This window comes from Amblyomma americanum, chromosome 8 (genome assembly GCF_052857255.1).
Source record: "Amblyomma americanum isolate KBUSLIRL-KWMA chromosome 8, ASM5285725v1, whole genome shotgun sequence".
NCBI classification, from domain to species: domain Eukaryota; kingdom Metazoa; phylum Arthropoda; class Arachnida; order Ixodida; family Ixodidae; genus Amblyomma; species Amblyomma americanum.
This window is the reverse complement of record NC_135504.1, coordinates 76,591,295-76,608,456: the sequence shown is the minus strand read 5'-3', so window position 1 is coordinate 76,608,456 and position 17,162 is coordinate 76,591,295. Positions and strand designations below refer to the sequence as shown.

Genomic DNA, 17,162 nt, shown 5'->3' with positions numbered 1-17,162 from the left:
TCACGTGCGGCGGCACCTGAGCTGGGGCAGCGGAAAGAAGGATAGCAGGCAGGTGGGAGAAATGAAATAAAAGAGGTGAGGGGACAGAAGAAAGACATGGGGGGAGGTAAATAGTACACTACATAAAATAGATATACACTGCATAAAAACATTAAAAGTGAACACTATAAATGGAAAATAAATATACTATATACATTATTTACACAGACAGTCAAAAAGTCAGTTGTCTTCGCGGCGCGCGTGTGCTGTTGACGAGAAACTCGGCAGTCATTGGTCACACGCGCGCCGCACTTTGCACACAACAGCTGGTGTGGGGCGCCCAGCTGTTAGAGCGTCCGAGGTAGCACACACGAAGCGTTCAGTCACAGCACTGTACTACCTGGCGCAGAACAGGCGGGACGTCAAGCCCGCCTGTTCGAGAAATACACACAGGCTCACCAAGGTTTCGCTCGCGGGTGCGCGCACTGCCTTGCGGCCACAGGAGCGTCTCGAGCGAGTCCGGGAAGATGCCCAGCGCTCTGTAGGCCGCGAGCATATCGCGACGAGCGTCAGCGAACGCGGTGCAGCGTAGGAGTAGGTGCTCCCATTGTCTCCACTGCACCCGCATCCAGTCACACACATCACTCGTCGCGATTCCGTGTCGCACCCGTCGTACCCCGGGCCACACGCAACCAACGCGCGCGCGGAGGATCATTGCGCGTTGCTGCCGCGAAGGGCACGGCAGCCGTTGAGGCTGGGTATGCGCTCACCTCCGGCGATGCGCGGGTCCGGGTGCTGCTGTCGGAGATGTTCCTGGATCACCGCACGCACATCCTCCAGCGAGAGGGGGGTGGTCGCTGGCTGGCAGCTGGTGTGCGGCGGGTCGAGACTGTCGGCCTCTTCGTTGCCCGCAATGCCGCAGTGGCCTGGCACCCACTGGGCCCGCACAACGCATCCTTGTTGCGCGAGCCGCGTGATGCCGGAGCGGATGGCTCGCACGAGTGGTGTGCCACGGCCGTTGCACTGCAGGCGGGTGAGGGCGGAGCGGGAGTCACACAGCAGAGCACTCCTGGGTGGCGGGGGGGAGATTGTGAGCAACAGGTCCACCCCGAGCTGCAGTCCGAGCAGTTCTGCGGTGGTGGACGAGCCCAGGAATGCTGCGTGCGTCTGGCTGTGCAGCCGCAGGGCGGGGATGGTGGCCGCCGCTGCGAGGGAGCAGCTGTCTCTGACCACTGAGCCGTCGGTATACACGAGGAGGGTAGTCCCGGAGTTCCTCGTGTATGACGGCTCTGGTCAGCTGCTGCACAGCGCAGAGGGGTGTGCTCCGCTTTCCCGCGATGCCGACGATGTCTCGCTGTATCTCCGAGGCAGCTGGCCAGGGCGGGCAGGGTCCGTAGGGCGGGGGCGGCATCAGTTAGGCGCTCGTACTCCTGCAGCGCCGCGCCCATTCTTGAGTGGGGATGCGAGCGCAGACGCTGCAGAAGCGAGGCGCCGTCCGGTGCGCGGTGCAGGCGATCGATGTGATACAGTGCCCTGCGCGTTGCTTGGAGCTGGAGCGGCCAAGCTCCTGCCTCGGCCAGCGTTGCGGCGCTCTGAGAGTTCTTGGGCAGGCCGAGGCACACGCGCAGGGACTTGCGATGTTGCGTCTCCAACTTTCGCCAGCACGGTTTGCGCACCGTGACGAGTGGCAGCGCGTAGAGTGCCGCCCCCAGCGCTGCGGCGTTGTAGAGTCGCAGCGCGGCATGCTGGCTGATGCCCTGGCCTCGAGCGATGAGCCTGTGCACGGCGGCGGTGGTCCTCTTCAGCTGCAAACAGGCCTTGGTCGCCGCGGGGCGGAAGGAGAGGCGCCAGTCGATGTCCAAGCCCAGGTACCGCACCGACTCTCGCCAAGGAATCGGAGTCCCGTCCAGTGACAGTGGCGCTGGGCGGGCGCGCGAGCGCGAAACGCAAGCCATGGCGACCGATTTGCTCGCGCTCAGCGACAGACCCAGGCCGCGCAAGCGGGCGTCAATTGCCGTCAGCGCCTCCTGAAGGCACCCACGCACGCGGAGCGCCTCGCCCGGTGGCCCACGGCACCACAGGGCAATGTCGTCCGCATATATGGACATGTACACATGGTGTCGGCCGCCCGCGGGGAGGCAGGCCGGCACCACCGACATGGCCACATTGAAAAGAAAAGGCGACAAAACAGAGCCCTGCGGCACGCCCTGTTCCACCGGACGAGGCTCGGAGAGCTTGCCCCCTACTCGTACGCGCATGGTGCGCCCGGTCAGGAAACCGCGAACATAATGCAACAGGCGCCCGCTCACGCCTGCCCCCTCCAGTATCGCGAGAATTGGTGCACGGAGGACGTTGTCAAAGGCGCTGGAGACGTCCAGTAGCAGCAGCAGCGCTACGTGCCGCGCCGCTCTAGCGTGCTCCAGCGCCGTGACAACATCCGAAATCGAATCGGCCGTGCACCGCATCGCGCGAAAACCAGTCTGCCGCTCGTCAAACAAATCAGCCTCCGCGACTCGCTCCGCGACTCCGCGACAGGCCATCTTGCAAAACCGGGCTGTTCCTCTCACTTGCCCCCCTTTCCCCGGCACGCGCGAGCTCGAGCAGTAACAAAAGGGCCGGAGACGCATGTGTGCCCAGGAGGCGGCGGTGGAAACGGCGCAGCTTGCAAATAATAAAGGGGAAGGAGGTCTGAGCATCGCCCCGCTGCCGCTGCGAAGCCGTTCAACAGCGCCGCAGCTGTCGATTGTGACTGGCGCTTTTTTTTTTTTTTCATTCTCCTCTTCTCCGTAACCCCGCGCTTGCGAGCGCGCGGCAGGGAGGCAAGAGGGCCCCGTATTGGTTAGCCGGCGGCCTCCTTTCCACCTTGTGCGCAGTGGGCATGTATGTATTTCTAACTTGCCTGCACTGCTGTCCAAAGCGCGGCTCCTGAAACCTTCCACGCTAGAAAATGAGAAAAAACAAAACAAAAGCGGTTTATTATTAGCTCACCGCGTTATCTGCGCTTCAAGACACTGGGCGCCACCGCCGCTCCACGCGGAGGGCCGCCGCTGCGAGCGTATGTGGGTATGCACGTGTGAATTGGGCTGGACGCGTCGGCTCTTACAGCATTCTCAACGCTGCACGCAACTGAGCGCCGTGGCAGAGCGAGGGGCCCAGACGGGAGCCGTTACGAGACGTCCGGCCGCCATGGGGAGGCGAACGACCGCGCGACGCTCAGTGTGCACAGCCGGCTACATTCGCGTGAACCACCGCGCTACGGAATTGATTCTCTAAGCCGCTGTATTTTCGGAGGAGCGGGGACGAACTCCACGAGGGACGGCAGCGTCAGGGTTGCCACTAGTCCGTTTAACAACTACCTTGTCGGGAACTTGGAAAACTTCACTTCCTGCCCTGGACTGCGTCCGCCAATACTCGTGACATGCAATGCCATTATAACCGAATAGTGCTCAAGGCTTGTTCTGCCTGTCCTGACCACATTTTCTCGCCTCAATTTGGACTGCTGTTCCATGGACCCTCTGATGCAGTTTTTTTTGCTTTCCGTATACCTGTGCGCTGTCTTCAAACATCTTCCGGGGGTTTTGGTCGGCCCATTTGGTGTGTATCAGATAGACTCGTCGCTGTGGTTATTTCCTCTGACGGAATCAGGCACCTGACTTGTTAACTTAACACCCGCCAAAACGAAGAAAAAATGACGGACGATTTGCGCGGTTAGGACAGATGCGAATTAGGTTTGCTAGGTCCTCGGATTTCACTTCGGTTACGTTGTTCGAATCCATTGTTCGCGGATGGAAGCTGTTCGAGACAGACGGTGGCGAAATTAACAACCCGCGTCGCGAGGCACACCAGCGAAATCGGTTAGCGGGCTTCGTTTGGAGGGCTTCTCCTTACTTCGTTCCTCTGGAAGTGCTCTTCTTCCTGGAGAGTGGTAGTTTTACAGTCGTATATTTTTTTTTTCCCCGCCAGACGTGTTTGCGCCCAACTTCGGACTACGCACCTCAGGATATTTACTCCCTGATGTAAAATGTTGTTGCTTGATTGCACTATGGGTTAGTTTCTGCCATCAGTTACTAGGCCTGCCTTTTGATTTCTGTTGAGCGCCTCCACGGTACGCTTTTAACAGTATGATGTGTTACTGAGAGCGACTGGTAAATTCACAAAATATAGCATATGTCTATAACGATTTCGGTCTTTGACGTTACTACTTTTGTTTATTAAAGGTGGTTCACAGTACGGATTTGCTCGTGGACGGATTCGTGGCATCGTTCCAAGTGAGCTGACCGCCCGCACGTAGAGGGCATTCGCAACGTAAGTGTTTAATCAATCACTCACTCACTCAATTTTTAAAAATACGCTTTTTGACTTAGAAGAGCACTTTTTTCGTCATAGAAATATCAGTGACGTACTGCATCAGAATACAGCTATGATGTGCTAGCTAGCAGAGAACACCTGGAAGCGGTCAGCAGTCAGGCTGGAAGCCGTCCAAGCTCATAGCTGCGTGTTGCTCTGAGCCGTGCTCTCTTCGCAGGTGGACAGTTGTGCTTGGCAACTGGCGCTGTCTCTGTGGTAGCGGGCCAGAGCGGCAGTGTTTCGGCATCGCTGACATGCATGATTTCAGCCTTCGCCACTGTTTCGAGGCACACAAGGTACTGAGAATGGGGCCAGGGAAGAAAGGCGTGTTGATAATACCGTAGTTGAAATAAAGAAGAAGAAATTAGCTTGGCCAGGGCGCGTAATGAGAAGGATGGGTCCTTACGTGAACGGAATGGATTCCGAGAGAAGGCAAGCGCAGCAGGGAGTTCCACAAGGTTAGGTGGGACGATGAGATCAAGAAGTCTGCGGGGATAGGGTGGCTACAGCTGGCACAGGACAAGGCTATTGGAGCGAAAAAGTGATGCTTTTGTCCTACAGTGGACAGGCTGATGATGGTGATGAACTCACAGGTCGGTCTCAGAAACAGCACTCAGTAGACTGACGCGTGAATATACACTGGCTCTGAGGGAGGGATTTACCACATACCTTCGACTCGAGCGTATCGAGAACGTGCTCACGAGCGCCTTTCTGGAAACGGTCCCTGCACAATGATGACGAATGTGTTAACTCTGAAGATAACACTCTTTATTCAATCAGCAACGTGCTAGTCTGCGATCATAGGAATGTGAAATGCCTACTGTAGACAGGCAGACAGTTAACACTCGCGATCCACCTGCGAAGAGAGCTCGGAGCAACATGCAGCTATGAGTGTCCGCTTGGACGGCTTCCAGTCAAGCAGTCTGACCAGGTGTTCTCTGTCAGTTCAGTGCAGTCAAGAAATCTGCCGTTTTCTCTTCAGCTCAGCCTGTTATTTGTCTTCACCGCCGATGTTAAAAACCGCGGAGCTGCTCTATTTCCCCCCTGCGTGTGATTCTGGCCTCAGAGCAGGGCAAACTTCACAGCACCGCCTTTTCTCTTTATTTTTGTATTTTTTAACCGCGGAAATGCATTATTGGCCTGTTTTCCCTTGACGATGCTGTGCAGGATACGACAGCCCTAAAAGTCACCTTCAGACATGGTGGAATTTATGGGTGGAGGGGGTGACCGCCCATCCCCCCTCTTGCAAGCCAGGAATTTTACCCGCCAAAACCAAGCTGAACCGCATTTTTTTTCGTCGAAAAAAGACCAAAAAAATACGGGGTTCAAAAGGGACCGCCACTAGCCCCACAGCTTTGGACGCTGCCTTTTAAAAGCGATTCAGCGTACGCAAGCTGATTAACCGCGTGCTTGATGTGCGGACGCAGAGGGCGTCTGGGGGCGAGTGTGGGGAAGAGTGTCTCGCGGGGCGGGCCCCATGGAGCATTTCAAATCAGAAAATGCGTCGTTCAACGCAACGACTAAGCTGTATCCACAGGAAGTGCTGAATTTGTGGAGGGCTTCTTTTTTAATCAATCGATGCCTGTTTATGCGTTTGGACCCGTCATTCCCGCTGACATATGAAGGACGCACTCAGCGCCCTTTCAGTGGTCACGCGTGCCTGCTTATGTGAGATGCGCCAGAAAGAAACATTCCCCGCCACACGGAGCACGTTACAGCGGATCGGCGCTTCGGAAGCACGCTCCCGCGCGCGCGCAATCATGCGACCCCGCCACCCCTCCTCGGTCATGGACCAATGGGGATTCAGGGACGGGCCAAAAGCGCGCGAACCTCCTGTCTCCGACGGATGGGGGTTGGTGTGGAGGGGGGGGGGGGGGGGGAGGTGAAGAGAAAGTTGCTTTGGGGACCGAACGACGCACCCCAGCAGAGGTTCCGTGGACTTCCGTCGGCTCGGGCGCAAAGCGCGGAGTGCGCCGTCTGTTGGCAGTTGGAGCTGCGGCGCGCCTTCTCGCGATCTCGCTGGGCGCTCGCCTGTTGCGTTGAGTCGTCCGCCGACGATCAGTTGCCTACGCTGTGTGTCGCCTGGGTGCGTCTCATGCAGCGTGACCGCCTGCGGGAGCGGCGGTGGGCTTGTGTCGCGGTCTCTCTACTGCTGCCGTCTGATACACACAATCGCCCGCCGCCACTGTAGATCTTTTCCGCACCAATCTTGCCGGACGTCCGCGCTGCGCAGGCCGTCTTCCAAGAAGAGAAGGTGACGCGGTGCGGACGTGTTGTCTGCTTTATTTGTTTCGGCTGAGCTGCCTTCCAAACGGATCTGCGTTCGGCCTCGGATCGCTGATCCTGTTTCGACCCCTTGCGGGACTTCTCGGAGTATAGGCACCTAAAGGGGTATTCACACGGGGGATGGAATCCCTCCCGAACTGACGGCGGCTGCGTACACGTCACGCCTTCGAGAGTGCTCGCGGCGACGCAGTTTCCGGTTTTGGTCCGGCGGCCGCCGCCGACGGGGGAGGGGACCGTTCGCTCGGCCGCTACGTTCAGTCCCCGCGTCCCCGGGAGATTAGGCGGCACTTGGCGGGGCGCGCGTTGGGGTCGCTGTGAGTGGCGCTCCGCTGTCGACGGAGCTGTATTACTTCTTGCCGTGGATTTTGCGCACGTTGGACGAAGAGGAATGCGTGCACTAATAAAAACATTTTTGAAGTCCAATATTTATGAACTGGTTAGAGCAAGATGCGTTTTGTGGCATACGTCGTCTTTGTGTTTGTCTGCATCTTCTCAGAGTTTCTTCTCTTCTATCTTTCACGCATCTCTTTTTTTTCGTCTAATTTTTCCCCCCTCGACTGTCGGCATTTTCCCTCCTCAGATCAGCACAGCCCCGCTCCTTGAGCATGGTAAACCCAGATGGCGGCTTTTGTTGTAAAAAAAAATAATAATAATAAACCGGTGTCTGATGCGTTCCAGCATCCACAAGAAAACTTCTTGCGGCACACGAAGCAGTTTCTGGTATTCGTCCGGGTCATCTTCACGGAGCGTGTTATACAGACTGTGCTGCACACCAAGGGACTTTTCTTGCATCCATGGCTTCACCCAGCACCACCGCTTTTTCTTGAAAAGATCGTCGTCATCCTCGGTTTCAAGTAGAGCCGCCAACAACACGTACTTGCGCCTTTTTGCGACATCCATTTCCTGCTCTGGATCCTCTAGCGCCAGAAAGTTCGACGTGTATTCAGCTCCGGTGCTGGGAACTGTCTGTTTGTTTCCCTGTTTCGGTTTCTTTTCCCTCTTATCTCCCTTCAATCTTTATTATTTTTTTTAGCCTTCGCTGTCTTCAAAGAACAGCAAAACCGGCCGTCCGGCCCTTTCTTTATCCCCTCCCACGCCGCCCGGCCGCTTCGCGCGTCTAGATCCCCCGCGGCGGCTCCCCGCTGCCCGTGTGAATACTAAATTTGGGAGCGGGGGAGGGGTTTGGCCGGCCGGTGACGTAGCGCGCCTCGTCTCCCCGTCCCTCCGCGCCGAGGTCCCCCGTGTGAATACCGCTTAAGCTGCGTCCGCCGCCACTCCTTCGGAAATCCACCGGCAGCATCAGGTGAGTGGACTAACAGGAGATTTTTTGAACCCGTGCCTGATGTAGCTTGAATGAACGACGAGGAGATTGTTGGTTTTTGATCGCTGATTTCGAGCTCAGATTCTTGCGTGTGCCAAAGTCTTGAGAGGTTTGAAAAGGGGCTTCCATCGATTTCGATCTGTTGCGATCGAGAATTGAAAAGGGACCCGCCTTTTGCGTTAATATATCGTGCGTAAGAAGCCAGTGTTCAGCCAGAATTGCTAAAAATAAAGCGGGAAGACAATACTGAGATTGTAAACGTCGCTATCGGCGGGGAAGGGGGGGGGGGGGGAGACGAAGCGTCGTTTAGAATTAGTCTAATACATTCTGGCATGTTAGGCGTTCTTCATACTTCCACCATACTTGAACGCCCTTTCTCACATCAGTAGCTGTCGCATACTGTTTTATACTTAGCGCAACACGCAAGAAAGAAGCAGCAGTGTTACGGCATCGCTCAAGCCGTATACCTGCGGCAGAGAGTCTGCTTATGTTTGAGAATGCGAAACCTTTAAAGTGCTGTGTCATGTCACGTTGCTGAATGACTTCATGACTATGCATACTTTTTACAAACTCTATACACCTTACATTTCGTTTCTTGCATAGTGCGGAATCATGATGCGCTGTAGAAGGAAAGTGCTGAGTCATATGCTGTATTGCAGACGAGTCATGACTATGACTACGAGGCATGACGTATGCTGTACAAACTCTATAAAATTACATTACGCTGCTTGTAAAGCTCTGAGCCGTGGTACGTCGCAGACTGATTATGGGTCATGACTATGACTACGAGTCATGACTTTTATGGGTCAGAGTATGTTACGTTTCATCATCCATGACTATACATGTTCGCTTACATCAGTTGTGGCATCGTACACCGGCGTCCTGACATTCTCCGGATTTCGTGCCTTAGACGCGGTCCGGAGGGCGGCGTTTGTGCTAATGGGAGCCACCACAGTGAAATCGTGTATGCTTGCAAAATGCACCTCTCCCCGAGTACAAACAAAGTGACGTCGAGAGGGGCGGTCTAGCACTGCGTTCAATATCACCCATTCGTTTTCGGCGTTGGACCCGCGCCTTTACGCGCGGCCTCTGTTCTCGAGTCGCCTCGGCACGTGTCGCGTCTGCTGCACGACGCTTTCAACAGCCGAAAGCTTCGCGTACGACATCAGCCAGGGAATGAAAGAAGGACAATAGTAGGGGACCTGCACCGGCATCGCACAGCTCCTGAGATGGAATGAGGGCGGGAGCGAAAAAAGGAAGAAGGTGGCCGCTGACGAAAGTGAGCCTTTTCATGTTTGGCTACTTCAAACCAGCCAGGGGCATCAAAATTCTTGCGCCTTTAATTGCATCTTGTGGTTATCCTCTCGTTGAGGTAACAAGAAAAGCTTTAACAGCGGGCTACTTTTTTCTGTATGGAGGCCCTGAATGTTGGCGGAGCTTCACTATCGTGAGTAGGAATGCACTGCTTTCTGCTGTTGGCGCCTCCCTGCAGCTGGTGTTAAAGACAGGATTAACGTGAGGTTCTTTTAATATATAATTCACAGTTGCTGGGCGTATACGTGCACGACAGTAGCCCTTTCCGAGCCTCCGTGACACTGGCTGCCCAACGGGAGCCGAACCGTGACTGTCGCTGACGGCGTCACGGAATCACGAATGCAACGTCACCCTGTACACGTGCCGCGCAGTGTCGAGGAATGCTGTTGCTCCTCTTCCCATACCCGCCGAAATGCTACAAGTTGTAGCACGGGGTCTGTCTTTTGCGATGGCGTTTATGGCGGTCCGTTAATTCCGTGCTTCGGATGCACGACGCTCTCGCGGCAAACGCTTTCGCTGTCCCCGGCGAGAGGCATCGGCGAGAGGGGGAGGGGGTACGCTGCTCGCAGCCGCTGCCCGTGTGGACAACGGCGCGTCAGTGCTGGGCCAAGCGGCCGTCCCGCACCACGTGAGCTCTTCTGTAGCAGAGCATCGGCGAGGGTCAAGGCCGAGTTTAGCTCTTGAGATATTCCTTCGTGCGTGTAATAACGAGTAGAGCTTTCGGGCGGCCCTGAAGAGGCGCCTGGAGGCTTGTCCTCAAACATAGGTTCCGGTGGTTTTATTTTTTATTTCGTTTAACGAGTCGCAATCCTATCCGAAGAGAAGATAACGGCCGACCCATTAGGGTAACGGGCTGGGTTCATGCGAAAGACGGCAAATGCATCAGGAGTAGGCCTACATGTCAGGGATGTCCAAGGGCGGCATTTCTCTGCAAACGTGCGCTTTGCTAACGAAATAAATTGAACGCGAGTAAAGTATCCTTGGTGATCCAGAAGGCTGCTTTCCGTACTGCGAGGCACTTACTGAGCATCAAATAGCCCATAAGCTTGCTTAGGTAACGCAGGAGAGGCGTCCGGTTGCAGAACGGTGCTCCCGTGTAATCAGGCAGTGAATGTACATAGCAGGGAAAGGCCTGTCCCATCGCTCTGCAAATATATGTCTCTCCCGCTGCGCTGGCCGCCTTATCATTGTAAACTTGCTAACCTCGTCTCTCGCCATGAATTTTGGCATTTATTTAAAGTATAGTGCAGGCCTCAATTTGTGTTCGCATAAGGCGGGGATTTCAAATAAGAAGTGCGCGTGGATAATCTGCCCGCAGCTGGCACAGGACAGAGTTAGGTGGAGAGATAACATTTGGCCTGCAGCGGATGCAGTCAGGCCGATAAAGGTGTGCAGGTAAAAAGGAACCTTAACGAGGCGACTCTTTCCCTGTACTGCAAAAGGGCACTGAAAAACCCGCACAGTGTTGTCCTTAAGAATCTGCAAAATATCAAGTGTGACGGAATAGTTTCACGTGACACCCCTTTCAGAATGTCAAATGGTTCCACTCTCGCGCCTCACGCGGGAAGGAAATCAATTTCAATGTGCCACCATCGAATGCGCAGTCAGTGGACGCGGCCGATCTTCGTAGCCGTTACGCCTGTTCCACGACGTGCGTTCTGCCAGCAGCACCCCACTGTGCGTACAGCGGTCTGCACACCTGTCCACAGCGCTCGAACGCCGTGCTCTGTTGGGAACTTATGAGAGTCGCCGCTGCCTGGCATTAAAGACAGTCCGTGGCGATGTGCATGCGGTCTTGTTGTGAGCCATATTGCACTCGTGAATGTGCTCCCCGGAGCGCTGTGGACAGGACTGCACAAGCTTCGTTGTCTGTGTGATGGAGCACGTTGGGTACAGTGCGCTGAGGAGCAAGCTGACCGGAGAAAGAGAAAAACTGAAATCTCCACCCTGACGACCTTCTCCGGTGGTGAAGGCGGAGGTTCGCTCGCTCACCTCCTGACTGCACCGTGCCGCCCTTTCGGCTCTGTGCGAGTGTTCATTGTCAACCCGCCCCAAGCATAAGGGGAAGAAGACAGAAAGCACGTGACTCATCGCCTCTCTCTAAATCGTGGGCTTGCGACAACGGCCCCTCCACGCTTGCCCTTGGAACATAGCTACTTTTTGCTTTGTCCCGTTCCTTTCTCCCTTTCTCTCTCTTTTCCTCTCCTCGTTCCAGACATCCTTTCCTTCTTCCTTTTGCCCGAATGTCGTTCCCTCCCGGCAGGGCTCATTTCCTTTCTTTCTTTTTACTGGAACTGAGGCCCTGCCTGAGCACACCGCTGCACGCGCTGGTTCATCGGTTTGTCTCCCGCGATTGTGGGGTCAATATCTAGGCTCTTGGAAAGCGCGACAAACAGGGACAAGAAGAGACACACTGGAAGAAACGCGCTCACAGCACGAAAGCTAGCGTAAATAAACGCTCAAAATAGAAAAGCAGCGCCAAGTGAAGAACACAAAGCATGTACGTATATCTCGAACTCTGCTATCGCTTCCTCTCCACCTTTTCAGGGGAACACATTTGAGACTCACTCGCGGCGCAAGTAGTATTTCTGCTGTCTATAAAACGTTTCCCCTTTCTTGTGCGTGCGCTGCTACCTGTGGGATGATCGCCGTTTGTCGGACTCTCGCTCGAGGTGGCTTTGACAGGCTAGTTTCATCCGCAATAATAATAATAATAATAATAATAATAATAATAATAATAATAATAATAATAATAATAATAATAATAATTGGTTTTTGGGGAAATGAAAAGGGCGCAGTATCTGTCTCATATATCTTTGGACACCTGAACCGCGCCGCAAGGGAAGGGATAAAGGAGGGAGTGAAAGAAGAAAGGAAGAAGAGGTGCCGTAGTGGAGGGCTCCGGAATAATTTCGACCACCTGGGGACCTTTAACGTGCACTGACATCGCACAGCACATGGGCTTCTTAGCGTTCTTTCCTCCATAAAAACGCAGCTGCCGCGGTCGGGTTCGAACCCGGGAACTCCGGATCAGTAGTCGAGCGCCCTAACCACTGAGCCACCGCGGCGGGGCTCATCCGCAAACCCCATAATCATTATTTATTTGCCCTGTGTACAGTAAAAGGGAGTCTACACCTTTTCCGCTGGGAAAAGTGCCAGATAGTGAAACCAGCTTTCAGACAAGAAACAACAGCGCCAGCGAACGCGGACGCAAAGGAACAGCGACGCGGGACAAGCGCTCGTCCTGCGTCGCTCTTCTGTTCTGTTCATCTTTGTTGTCGCTTTTGTCTCCCGTCTCAACTACTATCCACCGTCGAGCCCAAATTAAAGTTCTTCTAAACCAACGTTGAGAACCGATAAAAAAAAATGGCTGTGGTTTACCTCTGCTTAAACCTGGAGTGACGCGATAGCTACAGCTGGCCGAGTGGAACTCGCTCAGTCGAATTGCGGAGTCAGTATTTCGCCGCTGCGTTTCGCTGGGCGTTCCTCCTTCATCTTCGTCCCACCTGACACGGCGCATGCGCGTAGCTGTGGCAGCTCGGTGTCGCCGGCGCGCCGCGCCGGCAGCAACAGATGCTCCGCACCACGTGGCTGGTCACGTGACCAACCACGCGACTACGTGGCCACCGTCACGTGCCACCGCCACGCTGAAAGCTCGAAATGCCACCGTAATGTAGCCATCGCTACAAAATGTGACAAACGGGATAAACGTGCTGCTGATAACACGTACGCATGTTTTCAGTCGTCTGGGCCCGGGGTAATGCTAGCATTTCTTCAAAGCAACAATGCAACCGCATTACTCGGTGGATGTTCGGGCGTTTACTCGTGCTCGACGTCGTAGCTCATCCGGAAAACGCCTGTTGTGGAACGCCCCCGCCTGCCGCGCTCAGCAGAAAGGCTCGTTTCCAGGTGGTAGCATGAAACCCAAAATGCGCAAGTAGACGCCACTCTACACAAAACACTGACCTTCATCTTTCGGCATAAGGATAACGTTTCGCGTCCTCCTTGTTCAGTGCACGTAACGCCGCGCCTTCTGGTGAAAAACAACCCGCTCACTCGTCAAGAAGGCTGTATATAGAACGGGCTCACTTCAGTCGCCTCATTTACAAGTGGCCCGGGCCTCGAGACAGCGTCTTATGCAGGAATGGAATTAGCCGGGTAACTTGGTTCATGACATGAAAAACTCTGCGCGACAGACGCGGGACAATAAGGAACAGACACAAGCACGAACGCTGACTATCAACTGAAAGAAATTTTATTGCAGCGACGCAATTTATAGACCTCCTTCACCGCGCGACGTCACGAAGATGCGGTGGCGCTGATGTCAGCAGCGACTTTCGCTTGGTATGCAAGACAGGTTCCGCCTGCCCGTGCCTACCGCAGATGCCGCAGATACCGGCGGCTGCATATCATGCCTGCGTACTGCGGAAGCAGCATGTATTGACCAGCTGCGTCACTGTTGGATCCGCGTAGTAGCATAAGAGGAAATTTAAGTTAGCCTCGATAGCTTTCCCGCAGATAAATACCGCATTTGGAAACTGGCTAACAGAGAATGGGCCGCTGTAGTAAAGCGCGAAATCTGGGAATCGATCGACATCTGCACTCAGTGTACTTAATAGCATGCAAGTTACTGCGTTCATTCACCTGACCATCAGCATAGTAGGCTTATAACTGCGCAAGGAACGAAAAAGCACATATGTATCTGCACACGTATTTATCACCTAGAGCCGGTGTGCACGGGGTGCCAGGAGGTTCACTCGCCACCAATCGGTTCTGTGTTAAGAGCACAGCATGTTTTAATGCCGCATTTTATGGCATTTGATATTTACTTGAAAGTGTTTCTTAATATGACCGACGTAATTATTTGATTCAAATAGAAAGAAGTCCGGTAAGTTCTGTCATTCTTGCGCGGCCACGTTGGCGTGCTTAGAATAGCGTACCTTACGTGTGCTTTCAAAAGCCACATGCTTTTTCATTGCATCATGCATGTGTCATGTTTCATGAGGTAATACATGATCGCGCTGCTTGTTTGGAAAGAGGCAGCCGCAGTCGGGCTACTAACAGACACGTGGCGAGATTGAGAGGGGACGCAGCAATGAAAAGTGTTTTCGTTATTTATGCATGCGGTATGCAACTAAACTTAGTGCAAATATGAAATTGCTACGCTAGTTTCAGCAATACCTTTTATTTTTATCTACACCTGGTGCAGTTCTTCGGTAATTATAAATACCACCCTCGTCAAGTCACCGTAAGGTCTTAAATAATTGAGTAGAAAGTGCGCAAATTTTTTATGCCAGCATGTTCACAAAGCCCTGTTCTCTATGATGAAGCGATTAGTTTTTTTTTTAGATGACCAGTACTTATGCATGCATTGTTACATGAAAACGTTTCTTACAAAAGTTTATGGGAATTTTATCGTCCCAAAGCGACTCAGGCTATGAGAGGCGCCGTAGTGAAGGGCTCCGGAAATTTCGACCACCTGGGGTTCTTTAACGTGCACTGACAGCGCACAGCACACGGGCCTCTAGAATTTCGCCTCCATCGAAATTCGACCGCCGCGGCCGGGATCGAACCCGCGTATTTCGGGCCAGCAGCCGAGCGCCATAACCACTCAGCTACCGCGGCGGCTCTCTTACAAAAGTAACCAACATAGTACTGCACGTGTAGGAAAAAAAATCGAGATTTATTACACTCCTCAATGTCTCGGGAATCGTTTGCGACAATTCGAATCATTCTATTTTCATGTGTTACGAAATTACGAAGGGGTGAGTGATGCCACTCGCAGAAAATGTTAGTTAGAAAACGACCTTATAAAGTTCATTCCCTCGTCTATGGCCTCTTCGCTTTTGCTTTGGTCAGAGAAATGCGGCACTGAAATTGAAGAAAACCTCAAAGAAATTACCTCACAATTTTCGACGACCACACATCTAAAAAGCGTAATTTATAAATTTCTACTGAATATCTTGCTACAATTTTTCGTCACGAAACAGAAGACCCTAGGGATAGGAAATAAAATAATTCCAGGAATCAAAAAGTTTCTACAAATCGACTATCTTAACAAGGGGAGAAGTCGACCTAGCTGGTGCGTGATCTTGCGGCTAAAAACAGCGCTTAAGAGAGACAGGGGAGCGACGCTGTCCCCACTTTTCGCACAGCGTGACACGTGTGTCAACAGACGGTGAACGAATACCTGCTCCGTCGAAACCACGCCAGCACTTCCCCTCACTACTGTCCCGAAGTAAATTCATTCTGGCTAGAGCACAGTGTCAAAACTTCCTATTTTATTCAATGCCTAGCTCAGAATTCAACGGCAGAAACGCTTTCCGTTTACTTACTAACCATATATACAATACACTGCAGTGGAGTACTGTTTCTCTGAATACGCCGCGCGTGGCCAACGCGAGCTGGTGTACCTCGAGAAATTACTAAGTTGAAAGTATCAACCACTGCTGCGATTCGCAGAAACTGAAAACGCGCCTACAAGCCTTGAAAACCCGCGCTCAACACCTCTCCGCGACGCCACTCCCTGGCCGTTTGCCTACCGCGAGCCCGCTAGCGACTGCAATCATGCAGGAGGTAGCGCCCATAAAAACTAAAAAAAAAACGTTTAAAAAACAAACAGCAAGATTCCCCGCGTTATTAGCAATCAAGGAAAATAATCTCTTCAAAGTGATAGAAGGTGTGCTCACGCACTTGACTCCTCTTTTATGGATGACATGTGCTTCAACTAATTCGCGCACGAGCTGTTCCTTGTATCTCCTGAGAACCTTTCTTTTGTTAAGATTTGCGGTGCACTTGCAGGTGGCCACGTGTTCAGGCAGATTCTTCCTCGTGCTGTCTTTGATCTCTGCTATGTTTCCTGAGCCTGTCTTTTAGACATCGCACAGCACACGGACGCCTTAGCGTTTTGCGTTCTTATGGAGGCAAAACGCTAAGGCGCCTGTGTGCTGTGCGATGTCCGTGCACGTTAAATATCCCCAGGTGGTCGAAATTATTCCCGAGCCCTCCACTATACGGCACCTCTTTCTTCCTGTCTTCTTTCACTCACTCCTTTATTCCTTCCCTTACGGCGCGGTTCAGGTGTCCAACGATATATGAGACAGATACTGCGCCATCTCCTTTCCCCAAAACAAATTATTATTATATCTAAGCAACGTCCTGTCTGTCCTATGTTGGATGGTCCACAGAGCAAAGGTGCGTACATCGTAGACCACATTTTTTTTTACATTCAGCGAAAGGCCTCTCGTGCTTCTTTTCGCCCTGTTTTCGCAGCTTTTCTTCTCGGTTGACCATTTTGCAAATTTTTTCCAGTTTGTTAGGTGCAGTAAAAACCACCCTTACGTTGGACCGCCCCAACGCTTTCTTCAAAGGATGACTCACTCCGTGCACATACGGGATCACAACAGTTTTTTCGTGCTCATATTGCTGCTGTGTCGCCGTGGCTGCCCGGCGGAAATTTTTCAAAATTTTGTACCGAACTACAAAGCACGACGTGCGGGAATCCGGCGATGCGCAACCTATGAAATAGGTTGTTAAAGCTTTCTTCGGTACGATTCAGATATGGCCTGTTGAGGGAGTTCTTCAAGGCGCTTGTTGCGGCTGCCCTTTTTACTAGTTTCGAATGAGCTGAACTATAAAGGGACACTGAGGAGAAATTGAAGTTGGCTTGTATCGATAGAATACCAGCTCCTGATCACAAAAACGCCGCTCTTACTGAAAACAAAGCTCTTCTAAGGTAGAAAATAGCAAGAACCAAAATGCAGGTATCGCCACCACAGGCCAATCTCGCAAGTACAAGCGTAGTGACGCCATAGGACAAGAGACGCCACCTTGGAGGAATTTTCCATCCTACTTGGAGTCGCGAATCTCTGAGGCTGACAAAGGTAGGTTGCGCAGATCAATATTGAAGTAAGTT

At 52.9% G+C, this 17,162-nt stretch overlaps 1 protein-coding gene across 1 annotated transcript in view; it reads left to right on the top strand.

The window, feature by feature from the left end:
* The first annotated feature begins 6,282 nt into the window (after positions 1-6,282).
* LOC144101943 (uncharacterized) overlaps positions 6,283-17,162 on the top strand; it is a 220,713-nt gene continuing 209,833 nt past the window's right edge. The window contains exons 1-2 of the mRNA XM_077635187.1: positions 6,283-6,717; positions 7,872-7,915. The gene's annotated coding sequence lies outside the window, so the exon portion shown is untranslated. The remainder of the gene's footprint in view (positions 6,718-7,871; positions 7,916-17,162) is intronic.